This window comes from Pseudophryne corroboree, chromosome 1 (assembly GCF_028390025.1).
Source record: "Pseudophryne corroboree isolate aPseCor3 chromosome 1, aPseCor3.hap2, whole genome shotgun sequence".
Taxonomy (NCBI): domain Eukaryota; kingdom Metazoa; phylum Chordata; class Amphibia; order Anura; family Myobatrachidae; genus Pseudophryne; species Pseudophryne corroboree.
The window spans coordinates 946353451-946368563 of NC_086444.1; the positions used below are offsets into that span (position 1 = coordinate 946353451).

At 39.2% G+C, this 15113-nt stretch overlaps 3 pseudogenes; 1 reads left to right on the forward strand and 2 right to left on the reverse strand.

The window, feature by feature from the left end:
- Positions 1–4537: 4537 nt before the first annotated feature.
- Positions 4538–4656, reverse strand: LOC134947928 (5S ribosomal RNA; annotated as a pseudogene).
- A 4823-nt stretch (positions 4657–9479) lies between these two features.
- On the reverse strand, positions 9480–9598 carry LOC134945799 (5S ribosomal RNA; annotated as a pseudogene).
- A 3477-nt stretch (positions 9599–13075) lies between these two features.
- LOC134947934 (5S ribosomal RNA) lies at positions 13076–13194 on the forward strand (annotated as a pseudogene).
- The last annotated feature ends 1919 nt before the right edge of the window (positions 13195–15113 follow it).

The following is a 15113-nucleotide window of genomic DNA, read 5'->3' on the forward strand; positions in this document are numbered from 1 at the left end:
TTTGTTTATTTCATTGCACCTTATATGACTTTTTATTTAATAAATATCCTCAAATATATTCCAGTTGTCGTGGTCACGCCTTTGGGCACTTACTGCTACTGTCTGATGTATGACTAGGAGTCCACTCACTCCTCCTAAATTCCGGTAGCCGTCAGCCCCTATAACTGAGGCTTCCAGCTACCTTCATCAGCCCTCAGTTGTGACATTTATGTTTTATTACTAATATAAACATTGCTTTCATATGACAACAATTTATAATTTTTTCTCTTGATAAACTAATTTTCTTTATTTCAAGCTATACATTGCTAATTACTTAATAGTCTTACACTCATTTTCTGTGTACTGTATATACTTCTGAGGAAATTACAAACAAGCAATAAAACAAGTTAAGCTACAATTATTCAATTATCCATTCACCAGGAGATTCTAGTATTTGGTGGCAATTTTATTTTTATGGATACAAGACCAGGCATTACGTATTCAGTTAATATACCTTATGGGAGGAGTGCAAGCCATTTGGACCAATACAAAGATTTATTTATTAACTGACTGATTTAACCTTATGGAAATTAGATTCTGATTCTGTCTTTTGAATAAACGCATCATTATATTAGACTTACAGTACTCTTAACTGCTGCCTGCCCTGTCCTCAGATTTTTATTTTGACATTTCACAGGCTGCTGACTGCACCTGACCTTTGATTGTTACTGGACCTTCTCTAATTTGCTACCTGTCCTGACCTTTTTTTGCTAACTGGACTTTGCACTGTACAGGTATATCTGTATATCAGGTATATCTGTATGTTTTGGGGGCCAGATGGGGAGGGTATGGCGACGGTCTCTATTTCTCCAAGCAGAGGCATGTCGCATTACAGGGGAGGTATGAGGCCAGGATCGCCATCATAGGATAAAACTTTCCTGGCCTCTAGGTAGGACTTGTGGCAGGCACTTTGCGCGACCCCAGGGGTCACACAGCTGGCCAATGGTGCCGGGGAAGATCCAGCACTGCATCCTTGGATCAGTAATGCAGCAGGAGGTGTGACGTCTCCTGCTGCATTACCATATTAGAGGTTTTGCTGCATATTCTATGAAAGCAGAAGCAAAAGCTACTCCAACCACATCTACAGTAAATCAGCCTATTGCTTTCTTTTTTAGTGGAGTCGCCTTTTGTACATAGAGGTGGAATGTGGCAGGCAGATATGGGCAAGCATAGGCTAAGCACAGTGATGGAATTAAAATGATTGCTAAACACTTAGACATAGACACATTCATATATAGTATGCCGTCTCCGGATCACTTGTGTGCACTAGAGGGCTGGTATAATGATATGTAATGATGATGATTATAATGATGATGACTATAAGAAGTACTATCTACATATTGTATTAACCTCTCCAGCTTAAATCATTAGCTTTGAAGTTATAATATATAAATTCATGATCATCTAGTCTAATTACTTTCTTGACATTTCTTATATACTGCAAGAATGAAATATACCATTTCATGCATGTATTTAAATTGTAGTTTAAAATTAGATTTAATATTAAAAACACTACTCACATTCATTAATATATCAAGCTATTACTGTATTGCATATAAATAGAGTAATGCAACATAAGTATTAACTACTAAAACCATCACATCATATATGTACACTATCCTTGTGGTATTATGGGTATAAGTATACACACTTGAACGTCTGGTGCAAATGCTACAGTTTATGCAATAGAAAACCTGTGGCCTGTTACACCCATGTGTTTGGCATTGCAATAAAGAAAACACTTTATTGCACCGGCAGCTGGACGTGATGGAAGATCAAGCCGCAGCGGAACCCCAGACCTGACAGATACTGTAGATCCATCTATAACTGCTGTCTGCACTGCTGCAGTAAACTCTGGGACTCCTTGGAACCTCAAGCCCCAATACAACCGTGCCCCCCCTGTCACTGGACCTGCAGAGCAACAACGCAATGTCCCATATTTCTAGCTTTGAAAAATATGTCCCTTCAAATAGTTGTCCATGAAAATACCCCTTTTTTTAGTTGGACTGACTGTACAACATCATTTAACCCCAATCTGGATTTTTGATACAGTTCTTCCTACATATCATGGTCTTATTCTTTAAAATTTGCAACATTTATTTTAAATGATTTAAAAAAAAAAATATTTTTATTTAATTCTGCAAACTACGGTATAAGCATTATAGTATTGAGAGGTCCACCGAGACTGTATCACACATAACTTGTATGGGTACCCCTTCTCAATGAAATATTATGCAATGATGCAAACTGCACATTGACTGAGCATGTTAATGAGGAAGCAGACATTCCTAATTTGCAGAAAAGGTTTCAAGCAGGATATATCCCAATTTATATACAAACCTTCTGCTGTTTCTGTGACTGCAGCCCCAAGGACATGCTGCCTAATCTTATGATGGACATTTAATAAATTAGTGACCAACTTGTAAACCTCAGGGCTTTTTTTTGTTTTTTAAAGAAATTAAAAGGAATACAGCTGATGCAAAAATAAACAATTTAATTATTGGTTTTGCCCATCCACATTGAATAGTCTTGAATTATTGTTATATATTAATTATGTAATAGCTCTCGGTATTGAACTGGAACATTTTTAACCTACAGTATGTGCAAAGTAGAACTCGATAATTGGAACTATTGCCATTTTCAAGGACATTTAAACAATATAAGTTACTTTGTAGTCTAAACTTTGCAGAAAAACAAGTCTTGTACTACTAATTGGTTTCAAATGATTTGTCACTCTGTAAAACTCAACCTGAATGGGTATCACTGTTTAATATACTGATTAACTGGTCAATTATTAGCTACATTGCTGCTGCTGCTGCTGCTGCTATTATTTTTATTATTATTATTATTATTATTATTATTATTACTACTATCGGTTATTAGTGCTTACAAACAATTAATATTTCTCTCAGCTCTGTAGAATAGATAAAATGCACACATTCATCATATAACAGCACAATATAAACAAGAAGAGTAACAAGGCTGTGCTCTGCTTTACAATTTGGAAAGAAAGTAGTAACTTTGCTTAATAGGCAGTGCTTTACCAGGGCCGAAACTAGGACTAACGGCACCTGGGGCAAGACATTAATTTAGCGCCCGCCCATATACGAATGTATATATGTACACACCCACATACACAATTTATATATATATATATATATATATATATAGTAAAAGAAAAAGAGGATAAGGTGGTTTTAAGCGACCAGTGGTGTCTAATACTAAGAGGAGACTCAAATTTAAAAGAAAATACTTTTAATAAATCTAATAGGCACCAATAAAAGCAAATAAAATAGTAGCCCTATTACAAGGAGCCAAAAAAGTTACTAAAACTGTATATAAGACATAAGTTAGTATAAAATTAATAATACGAACTTAAATAAGACAGGAGGAAAAAACGTCCTAATAGTAAAAAATTGGACATAAGATCAGCATAAAAAGTATATAAATAAGGTTCTTAGCTTTTTGAGAGGGTATGTATCATAGCACCCAACGCGTTTCGTCCTATCTGGACTTCATCAAGGGGTGACAAACAACTGGGACAGCTCATCTATATATACCTGTATTAGTAAGGAAGTGATAGCTACATCACTTCCTGTCAATTAACAGGTGTCAGATTTCATATACTGTTTAAACATTTAAAACGTAATGACAATACTCCTACAGCATAGTATCACTATTCTGTGTAAAACCGCTTTGTAGATAACTGTTTTCTGTGTGTTAGAGTTTATGAAACACACTGGTAAAGTTTAAAGTCCCTGACTTCCTGTCCGGATCGCGGGTGACGTCACGTCCGCCCCACTTCCGGCGTCCGGCATTCTTCATTGCGCATGCGCCGAGTGCGGGTTGTGGAGAGTTCCTGTCCGACATTAAACGCGCATGCGCCTGTTCTCCCATCTAGTAACAGTGGTTGGAAACGTGTATATAGTAGCGGCGGCCATTTTCTTGGAGTGCATTCCCCCAGGCATCTAGTTGTACAGTCATGTGGTCGCGGCAGCCATTTTGGATGCGATTGCTCATAATGGAAATGAGTTCATAGCCGAGAATAAAGAAAAAACTTGATTCAGAAAAAATGTTTATGCGAATATTGCGTATTTCTATTCAATTCTACTGGTATCTCTGGTCCCAGGTACAGGAATACTTTAAACAGCCAGTGCAATTAGATGTCTAGCTGATAATTAGAATAACAGCATAAAGGGCAAGAAGACATCGATTATTTCATAATGTAGTCAGGTGAGGTTTAATAGTGCTGGTAATTTCTAGTCATATACTAGTATAGCTTAAGCCAAAAAGTGAGTATGAATATAATCATTCTCAAGTGGAAGATAGTATAGCAGCAGATACACTGATTCACAACGAGCAAATTGCAGGTATTAGCATGGTATATGTGTATTAAAAGCATTAAAAGCATTAAAAGCATATTTGCACCAAAGCTCCCATGGGAGGGTGATAGAGGGTATATTAGTTAATACAATAGCCTCTTAGCCCTTGCTCAAGAGAATTACAGCACCCAGTCTTCCATGATGGTTCCCCATCTATGTACTAGTTGGGCCCAGCACTGCTTGGCTTCCAAGATCGAACGGAGTTGGGCATCTCCAGTGTGGTATGGCTGTAGTATTGGCGTGGTTTATGGAGGTATCATAATAACGGCGTGGTAGAAGTAGTGAACGTAGTGGCAATAGCAGAAAGTAAGGAAGAGACAGGTTGCCCAAATCGGAAGAATAAGTGCGGTCAGCTTACGTTACAGAAAGGGTGCTATTTCATAGCCTTCATTGAAGCCATCTGGATGCAAGGTGTTGAGTTCAAAGATCCAGAACATTTCCCTTTTCGATAAAAGATTGGAGAGATCACCGCCTCTCTCGCCCAATGAGACTAGCTCAATGCCCTTGAAGGTTAGTTCGTCAGGATCCGAGTCGTGGCAAGCATGGAAGTGTTTCGGTACTGCATGTGTTAGTACTTTGTTTTTAATGTTTCTTATATGTTCCTGTATACGGATTTTTAAAGGTCTTTTCGTTTTCCCTATGTACTTCATCCCACATGAGCACTCCAGCATGTAAATCACTGACACCGTATTACAGTTGATAAACTGCTTGATCTTGTACTCTTTTGATCCATTGGTATTTTTGAAGGTTTTCCTAGTAGGGTGTACATACCGGCATATATTGCAGCGGCTGCATTTATAACATCCAAAGCATTTGGGCATGTTTGGTCGTACTTCCGGGTTCCTCAGCATGCTTGGTGCCACCAGATCTTTGAGGTTTTGCGACTTCCTAAATACCACTAGGGGATCCTTGGGGAGATAGTCCTTTAAAATAGGATCCATAAGGAGGATGTTCCAGTGTTTCTTAAGGGTTTTCTTAATAATATTCTCATGTCTGCTGTATGTGGTGATAAAACGCACTGTGTCATCTCCTTTTTTCCTTTGTTTTATATTTCAGAAGTTGTTTCCTCTCCAAATTCTTGGCCTTCAGATTTGCTTCTTCCAGGAGATGGTTCGGATAGCCTTTTTCCCTGAATCTTTCAGTGTATACCTGTAGTTGCTGATCTCGGTCTTCAGTATCCTTACAGTTCCGAGCAATTCTGTTGAACTGTGAAAAGGGGATATTATTCTTCCATTGTTGACTGTGATTGCTTCGGTAATGTACATAGCTGTTCATATCCACTTCCTTAACGTAGTTCTATGTGATCACTTCATTGCCTGTGTGTGTCAGAACCAGATCAAGGAATTCTATCTTCTCTGTGCTTTCCTTCGCAGTGAATTGAAGATTCATGGAATTGTTAGATAAATACGTAAAAAAATTTCTTAAAACTCATATCATCACCGTCCCACACAAGTAAAATGTCATCTATGTAGCGTTTATAAAATGCGATATTTTGTTGGAACGGGTGGTCCTTAAAAATGTACTCGTTTTCCCAAATCCCCATAAAAAGATTAGCGAAACTGGGTGCGAAAATAGTCCCCATGGCGGTTCCACAGATTTGTAAAAAGTAAGTATCTAAAAATTTAAAATAATTCCTTTTCAGAATAAAATTCATCAGTTCACATAGAAAGATTCTGTGCTCCTCTGTAATCTCGGCATCTTTCTTCAGGAATCCATTGCAGGCCTCTACACCCATGTTGTGTTCTATGCAGGTGTAGAGCGACTGGACATCTATGGTGATCCACCGATAGGTGTCTTTCCATTCAAATGAATCCATCAGGTTGAGAACAGATGTTGTGTCTTTTAAATAGGCTGGCAGATTTACCACATGTTTCCTTAGAAATATATCCACGTATTCGGACAAATGTGATGTCAGTGAATCTATCCTGGCCACAATGGGTCTCCCTGGGGTATTCGTCATGGATTTATGCACCTTTGGTAGAAAGTAGAATATGGGGGTGGTGGGGTTGGAGTTGAGCAGGTACTGGTACTCTTCTTTGGTTAAGATCTCGCATCTGAATGCTTTCAAAAGTATGGTTCTTAATTCCTCCACGAAACCATCTTTTGGATCTCCCGGGAGTGGGGTGTACGAAGTTCTATCCCCCAAAAGTCTGTTCGCTTCTGCAACGTATGCCTCCCGGTCCATGATGACCAACCCCCCCTTTATCAGCAGATTTTATAACGATGTTTTTGTTGTCCTGGAGTTCTTTGATCGCCTTTGTTTCTCTGTTCGTGAGATTCTTCTCCTTAATAGTCTCCATTTCAGTTTCACATAGATCTTTTTTCACTAGATCATAAAAAATGCCCACATTGTGGCCCTTTGATTCCAGCGGGTAGAACTTTGAAGTGGGTTTCAGTCCTGATTTGGATTGATCATAGTTTCGAATGGCCGCGTTTTCCTTTTTAAGAAAGTGCCTCTTGAGTGTTAACTTCCTTACGAATTTATTTAAATCTATGAAGACGTCAAACTTGTTCATGCCTTTCGTAGGTGCGTAGGAGAGTCCTTTATTCAATAGTGAACTTTCATATTCTGTTAACGTGTGGCTTGATAAGTTGAATATACCTTTATTTGTCGGATATCCTAGTGGAGGTGTCTTCTTTTGCTGTTGTACAGATTTGTTCCTCCTGCCCCCTCGACATCCTCTTCTTCTGCTAATCTTCTTTTTAGGGGTGTTGTGCTCGTAACTTTTTCTTTCGGAATATTTCTTGTCATGGTTTTGAACCGTGCGTTCTTGCCTGGTGATAAAAAATCCTCCTCGTTAGCCGAATTCATTCTTTGTAATGCGGAAAACCTGTTGGTAGTTTGTATAATCTGTCTCCTCTGTGTATGGTTTCTTCCATTCTCCATACCTTTTCTTGGTACAGATTGCCAGTATTCCCTCTTTGCTCTTAGGTCAGTCTTGTCATTTCCATCAAATCTACTCCAATTCTTAATTTTGTTATTCTCATAATCTTGCTTGTCCCGTATGAATTTCTTTCCTTTATTCCTTATAACCTCATCTTCAACTTGCTCAAGTTTCCTATTCAGTACTTTTTCGTTGATCTTAAAATCCTCTTTGTCCTTGAATACTTCCAATTTTGTTTCAGTCTCTTTAATTTCTGTTTCCAGGGTGGAGATGATGCGTTTCTTTTCCATCACCAAGATTTTCATTAATTTTATTGAACAGCTGTGGAGTGCGTTGTCTCATTCTTTCATGAATTCAGGGTTCTCTGCTCCAAACATGGGTTTTTTGGTGATTCTGAGGCCCCTGGGAATTCGGTCCACGCTTATGTAGTGCTCCAACCCTTTCACGTCCCACCATGCCTTCACTTCTTTAATTAATAGTCTTTCCATACTCCAAAAGATCTCATCAAGTGTGTCAGTATTGGGCACATTCTCAATAGTATTAGTTTCATTAAAGATTTTATGGCATGCATTATTTCTTTTGTTGGTGCGTTCCCCAGTTCTGAACATACTGTATGTGTGGTATCGACTTATGAAAGGCAGCCGTGGGCAAAGATTACCGTGATAGTAGATTGATGGGGGAAAGCTTATCGGCGCTTAACCGCGATACCAAATTGTACTAGAATGTAGTCCAGGATATTTATGAATGAGCAAAAAAGTCTCCTTTTTCTAGACACTCCCTTTGTAATATTCGGGCGTCAGCTACACCTTAAAGAAAGAAGCATTGGTAAGGTGCTTCATGTATAGTGTAAAAGAAAAAGAGGATAAGGTGGTTTTAAGCGACCAGTGGTGTCTAATACTAAGAGGAGACTCAAATTTAAAAGAAAATATTTTTAATAAATCTAATAGGCACCAATAAAAGCAAATAAAATAGTAGCCCTATTACAAGGAGCCAAAAAAGTTACTAAAACTGTATATAAGACATAAGTTAGTATAAAATTAATAATACGAACTTAAATAAGACAGGAGGAAAAATGTCCTAATAGTAAAAAATTGGACATAAGATCAGCATAAAAAGTATATAAATAAGGTTCTTAGCTTTTTGAGAGGGTATGTATCATAGCACCCAACACGTTTCATCCTATCTGGACTTCATCAAGGGGTGACAAACAACTGGGACAGCTCATCTATATATACCTGTATTAGTAAGGAAGTGATAGCTACATCACTTCCTGTCAATTAACAGGTGTCAGATTTAATATACTGTTTAAACATTTAAAACGTAATGACAATACTCCTACAGCATAGTATCACTATGCTGTGTAAAACCGCTTTGTAGATAACTGTTTTCTGTGTGTTAGAGTTTATGAAACACACTGGTAAAGTTTAAAGTCCCGTACTTCCTGTCCGGATCGCGAGTGACGTCACGTCCGCCCCACTTCCGGCATCCGGCATTCTTCATTGCGCATGCGCCGAGTGCGGGTTGTGGAGAGCTCCTGTCCGACATTAAACGCGCATGCGCCTGTTCTCCCATCTAGTAACAGTGGTTGGAAACGTGTATATAGTAGCGGCGGCCATTTTCTTGGAGTGCATTCCCCCAGGCATCTAGTTGTACAGTCAAGTGGTCGCGGCGGCCATTTTGGATGCGATTGTTCATAATGGAAATGAGTTCATAGCCGAGAATAAAGAAAAAACGTGATTCAGAAAAAATGTTTATGCGAATATTGCATATTTCTATTCAATTCTACTGGTATCTCTGGTCCCAGGTACAGGAATACTTTAAACAGCCAGTGCAATTAGATGTCTAGCTGATAATTAGAATAACAGCATAAAGGGCAAGAAGACATCGATTATTTCATAATGTAGTCAGGTGAGGTTTAATAGTGCTGGTAATTTCTAGTCATATACTAGTATAGCTTAGGCCAAAAAGTGAGTATGAATATAATCATTCTCAAGTGGAAGATAGTATAGCAGCAGACACACTGATTCACAATGAGCAAAGTGCAGGTATTAGCATGGTATATGTGTATTAAAAGCATTAAAAGCATTAAAAGCATATTTGCACCGAAGCTCCCATGGGAGGGTGATAGAGGGTATATTAGTTAATACAATAGCCTCTTAGCCCTTGCTCAAGAGAATTACAGCACCCAGTCTTCCATGATGGTTCCCCATCTATGTACTAGTTTGGCCCAGCACTGCTTGGCTTCCAAGATCGAACGGAGTTGGGCATCTCCAGTGTGGTATGGCTGTAGTATTGGCGTGGTTTACGGAGGTATCATAATAACGGCGTGGTAGAAGTAGTGAACGTAGTGGCAATAGCAGAAAGTAAGGAAGAGACAGGTTGCCCAAATCGGAAGAATAAGTGCGGTCAGCTTACGTTACAGAAAGGGGGCTATTTCATAGCCTTCATTGAAGCCATCTGGATGCAAGGTGTTGAGTTCAAAGATCCAGAACATTTCCCTTTTCGATAAAAGATTGGAGAGATCACCGCCTCTCTCGCCCAATGAGACTAGCTCAATGCCCTTGAAGGTTAGTTCGTCAGGATCCGTGTCGTGGCAAACATGGAAGTGTTTCGGTACTGAGTGTGTTAGTACTTTGATTTTAATGTTTCTTATATGTTCCTGTATACGGGACGTGAAAGAGTTGGAGCACTGCATAAGCGTGGACCGAATTCCCAGGGGCCTCAGAATCACCAAACAACCCACATTTGGAGCGGAGAACCCTGAATTCATGAAAGAATGGGACAACGCACTCCACAGCTGTTCAATAAAATTAATGAAAATCTTGGTGACGGAAAAGAAACGCATCATCTCCACCCTGGAAACAGAAATTAAAGAGACTGAAACTAAATTGGAAGTATTCAAGGACAAAGAGGATTTTAAGATCAACAAAAAAGTACTGAATAGGAAACTTGAGCAAGTTGAAGATGAGGTTGTAAGGAATAAAGGAAAGAAATTCATACGGGACAAGCAAGATTATGAGAATAACAAAATTAAGAATTGGAGTAGATTTGATGGAAATGACAAGACTGACCTAAGAGCAAAGAGGGAATACTGGCAATCTGTACCAAGAAGAGTTATGGAGAATGGAAGAAACCATACACAGAGGAGACAGATTATACAAACTACCAACAGGTTTTCCGCATTACAAAGAATGAATTCGGCTAATGAGGAGGATTTTTTATCACCAGGCAAGAACGCACGGTTCAAAACCATGACAAGAAATATTCCGAAAGAAAAAGTTACGAGCACAACACCCCTAAAAAGAAGATTAGTAGAAGAAGAGGATGTCGAGGGGGCAGGAGGAACAAATCTGTACAACAGCAAAAGAAGACACCTCCACTAGGACATCCGACAAATAAAGGTATATTCAACTTATCAAGCCACACATTAACAGAATATGAAAGTTCACTATTGAATAAAGGACTCTCCTACGCACCTACGAAAGGCATGAACAAGTTTGACGTCTTCATAGATTTAAATAAATTCGTAAGGAAGTTAACACTCAAGAGGCACTTTCTTAAAAAGGAAAACGCGGCCATTCGAAACTATGATCAATCCAAATCAGGACTGAAACCCACTTCAAAGTTCTACCCGCTGGAATCAAAGGGCCACAATGTGGGCATTTTTTATGATCTAGTGAAAAAAGATCTATGTGAAACTGAAATGGAGACTATTAAGGAGAAGAATCTCATGAACAGAGAAACAAAGGCGATCAAGGAACTCCAGGACAACAAAAACAATGTTATAAAATCTGCTGATAAAGGGGGGGGGGGTTGGTCATCATGGACCGGGAGGCATACGTTGCAGAAGCGAACAGACTTTTGGGGGATAGAACTTCGTACACCCCACTCCCGGGAGATCCAAAAGATGGTTTCGTGGAGGAATTAAGAACCATACTTTTGAAAGCATTCAGATGCGAGATCTTAACCAAAGAAGAGTACCAGTACCTGCTCAACTCCAACCCCACCACCCCCATATTCTACTTTCTACCAAAGGTGCATAAATCCATGACGAATCCCCCAGGGAGACCCATTGTGGCCGGGATAGATTCACTGACATCACATTTGTCCGAATACGTGGATATATTTCTAAGGAAACGTGGTAAATCTGCCAGCCTTTTTAAAAGACACAACATCTGTTCTCAACCTGATGGATTCATTTGAATGGAAAGACACCTATCGGTGGATCACCATAGATGTCCAGTCGCTCTACACCTGCATAGAACACAACATGGGTGTAGAGGCCTGCAATGGATTTCTGAAGAAAGATGCCGAGATTACAGAGGAGCACAGAATCTTTCTATGTGAACTGATGAATTTTATTCTGAAAAGGAATTATTTTAAATTTTTAGATACTTACTTTTTACAAATCTGTGGAACCGCCATGGGGACTATTTTCGCACCCAGTTTCGCTAATCTTTTTATGGGGAATTGGGAAAACGAGTACATGTTTAAGGACCACCCGTTCCAACAAAATATCGCATTTTATAAACGCTACATAGATGACATTTTACTTGTTTGGGACGGTGATGTTATGAGTTTTAAGGAATTTTTTACGTATTTATCTAACAATTCCATGAATCTTCAATTCACTGCGAAGGAAAGCACAGAGAAGATAGAATTCCTTGATCTGGTTCTGACACACACAGGCAATGAAGTGATCACATAGAACTACGTTAAGGAAGTGGATATGAACAGCTATGTACATTACCGAAGCAATCACAGTCAACAATGGAAGAATAATATCCCCTTTTCACAGTTCAACAGAATTGCTCGGAACTGTAAGGATACTGAAGACCGAGATCAGCAACTACAGGTATACACTGAAAGATTCAGGGAAAAAGGCTATCCGAACCATCTCCTGGAAGAAGCAAATCTGAAGGCCAAGAATTTGGAGAGGAAACAACTTCTGAAATATAAAACAAAGGAAAAAGGAGATGACACAGTGCGTTTTATCACCACATACAGCAGACATGAGAATATTATTAAGAAAACCCTTAAGAAACACTGGAACATCCTCCTTTATGGATCCTATTTTAAAGGACTATCTCCCCAAGGATCCCCTAGTGGTATTTAGGAAGTCGCAAAACCTCAAAGATCTGGTGGCACCAAGCATGCTGAGGAACCCGGAAGTACGACCAAACATGCCCAAATGCGTTGGATGTTATAAATGCGGCTGCTGCAATATATGCCGGTACGTACACCCTACTAGGAAAACCTTCAAAAATACCAATGGATCAAAAGAGTACAAGATCAAGCAGTTTATCAACTGTAATACGGTGTCAGTGATTTACATGCTGGAGTGCTCATGTGGGATGAAGTACATAGGGAAAACGAAAAGACCTTTAAAAATCCGTATACAGGAACATATAAGAAACATTAAAAACAAAGTACTAACACACGCAGTACCGAAACACTTCCATGCTTGCCACGACTCGGATCCTGACGAACTAACCTTCAAGGGCATTGAGCTAGTCTCATTGGGCGAGAGAGGCGGTGATCTCTCCAATCTTTTATCGAAAAGGGAAATGCTCTGTATCTTTGAACTCAACACCTTGCATCCAGATGGCTTCAATGAAGGCTATGAAATAGCACCCTTTCTGTAACGTAAGCTGACCGCACTTATTTTTCTGATTTGGGCAACCTGTCTCTTCCTTACTTTCTGCTATTGCCACTACGTTCACTACTTCTACCACGCCGTTATTATGATACCTCCGTAAACCACGCCAATACTACAGCCATACCACACTGGAGATGCCCAACTCCGTTCGATCTTGGAAGCCAAGCAGTGCTGGGCCCAACTAGTACATAGATGGGGAACCATCATGGAAGACTGGGTGCTGTAATTCTCTTGAGCAAGGGCTCGATCTTGGAAGCCAAGCAGTGCTGGGCCCAACTAGTACATAGATGGGGAACCATCATGGAAGACTGGGTGCTGTAATTCTCTTGAGCAAGGGCTAAGAGGCTATTGTATTAACTAATATACCCTCTATCACCCTCCCATGGGAGCTTCGGTGCAAATATGCTTTTAATGCTTTTAATGCTTTTAATACACATATACCATGCTAATACCTGCACTTTGCTCGTTGTGAATCAGTGTGTCTGCTGCTATACTATCTTACACTTGAGAATGATTATATTCATACTCACTTTTTGGCCTAAGCTATACTAGTATATGACTAGAAATTATAAGCACTATTAAACCTCACCTGACTACATTATGAAATAATCGATGTCTTTTTGCCCTTTATGCTGTTATTCTAATTATCAGCTAGACATCTAATTGCACTGGCTGTTTAAAGTATTCCTGTACCTGGGACCAGAGATACCAGTAGAATTGAATAGAAATACGCAATATTCGCATAAACATTTTTTCTGAATCATGTTTTTTCTTTATTCTCGGCTATGAACTCATTTCCATTATGAACAATCGCATCCAAAATGGCCGCCGCGACCACATGACTGTACAACTAGATGCCTGGGGGAATGCACTCCAAGAAAATGGCCGCCGCTACTATATACACGTTTCCAACCACTGTTACTAGATGGGAGAACAGGCGCATGCGCATTTAATGTCGGACAGGAACTCTCCACAACCCGCACTCGGCGCATGCGCAATGAAGAATGCCGGACGCCGGAAGTGGGGCGGACGTGACGTCACCCGCGATCCGGACAGGAAGTCCGGGACTTTAAACTTTACCAGTGTGTTTCATAAACTCTAACACACAGAAAACAGTTATCTTCAAAGCGGTTTTACACAGCATAGTGATACTATGCTGTAGGAGTATTGTCATTACGTTTTAAATGTTTAAACAGTATATGAAATCTGACACCTGTTAATTGACAGGAAGTGATGTAGCTATCACTTCCTTACTAATACAGGTATACATAGATGAGCTGTCCCAGTTGTTTGTCACCCCTTGATGAAGTCCAGATAGGACGAAACGCGTTGGGTGCTATGATACATACCCTCTCAAAAAGCTAAGAACCTTATTTATATACTTTTTTATGCTGATCTTATGTCCAATTTTTTACTATTAGGACGTTTTTTCCTCCTGTCTTATTTAAGTTCGTATTATTAATTTTATACTAACTTATGTCTTAAATACAGTTTTAGTAACTTTTTTGGCTCCTTGTAATAGGGCTACTATTTTATTTGCTTTTATCGGTGCCTATTAGATTTATTAAAAATATTTTCTTTTAAATTTGAGTCTCCTCTTAGTATTAGACACCACTGGTCGCTTAAAACCACCTTATCCTCTTTTTCTTTTACACTATACATGAAGCACCTTACCAATGCTTCTCTCTTTAAGGTGTAGCTGACGCCCGAATATTACAAAGGGAGTGTCTAGAAAAAGGAGACTTTTTTTGCTCATTCATAAATATCCTGGACTACATTCTAGTACAATTTGGTATCGCGGTTAAGCGCCGATAAGCTTTCCCCCATCAATATATATATATATATATATATATAAACTTTGTAGTCAAAGGGCACTCAAACTTCTTAATTAATATATGAAAGCTCATTATTTCCAAAAAAGACACTTTTTAAAAAAACCTTTCGGTGTTTAGGGTTGCTCATGGTTACAATCCCACTGTTATATATATAGCAATGGAATTTTCACCTCACATCCATTCCACACCAGTCTGTCTAAATAGAATTACCACCCAGTCAGCCATGTGGACCATTGTTTTGAGTGTACTTCCTGTTCATTTTCATTTCCCAATAGGTTTGCATATAACACCCATTTGCTCAAGTATCACCTTA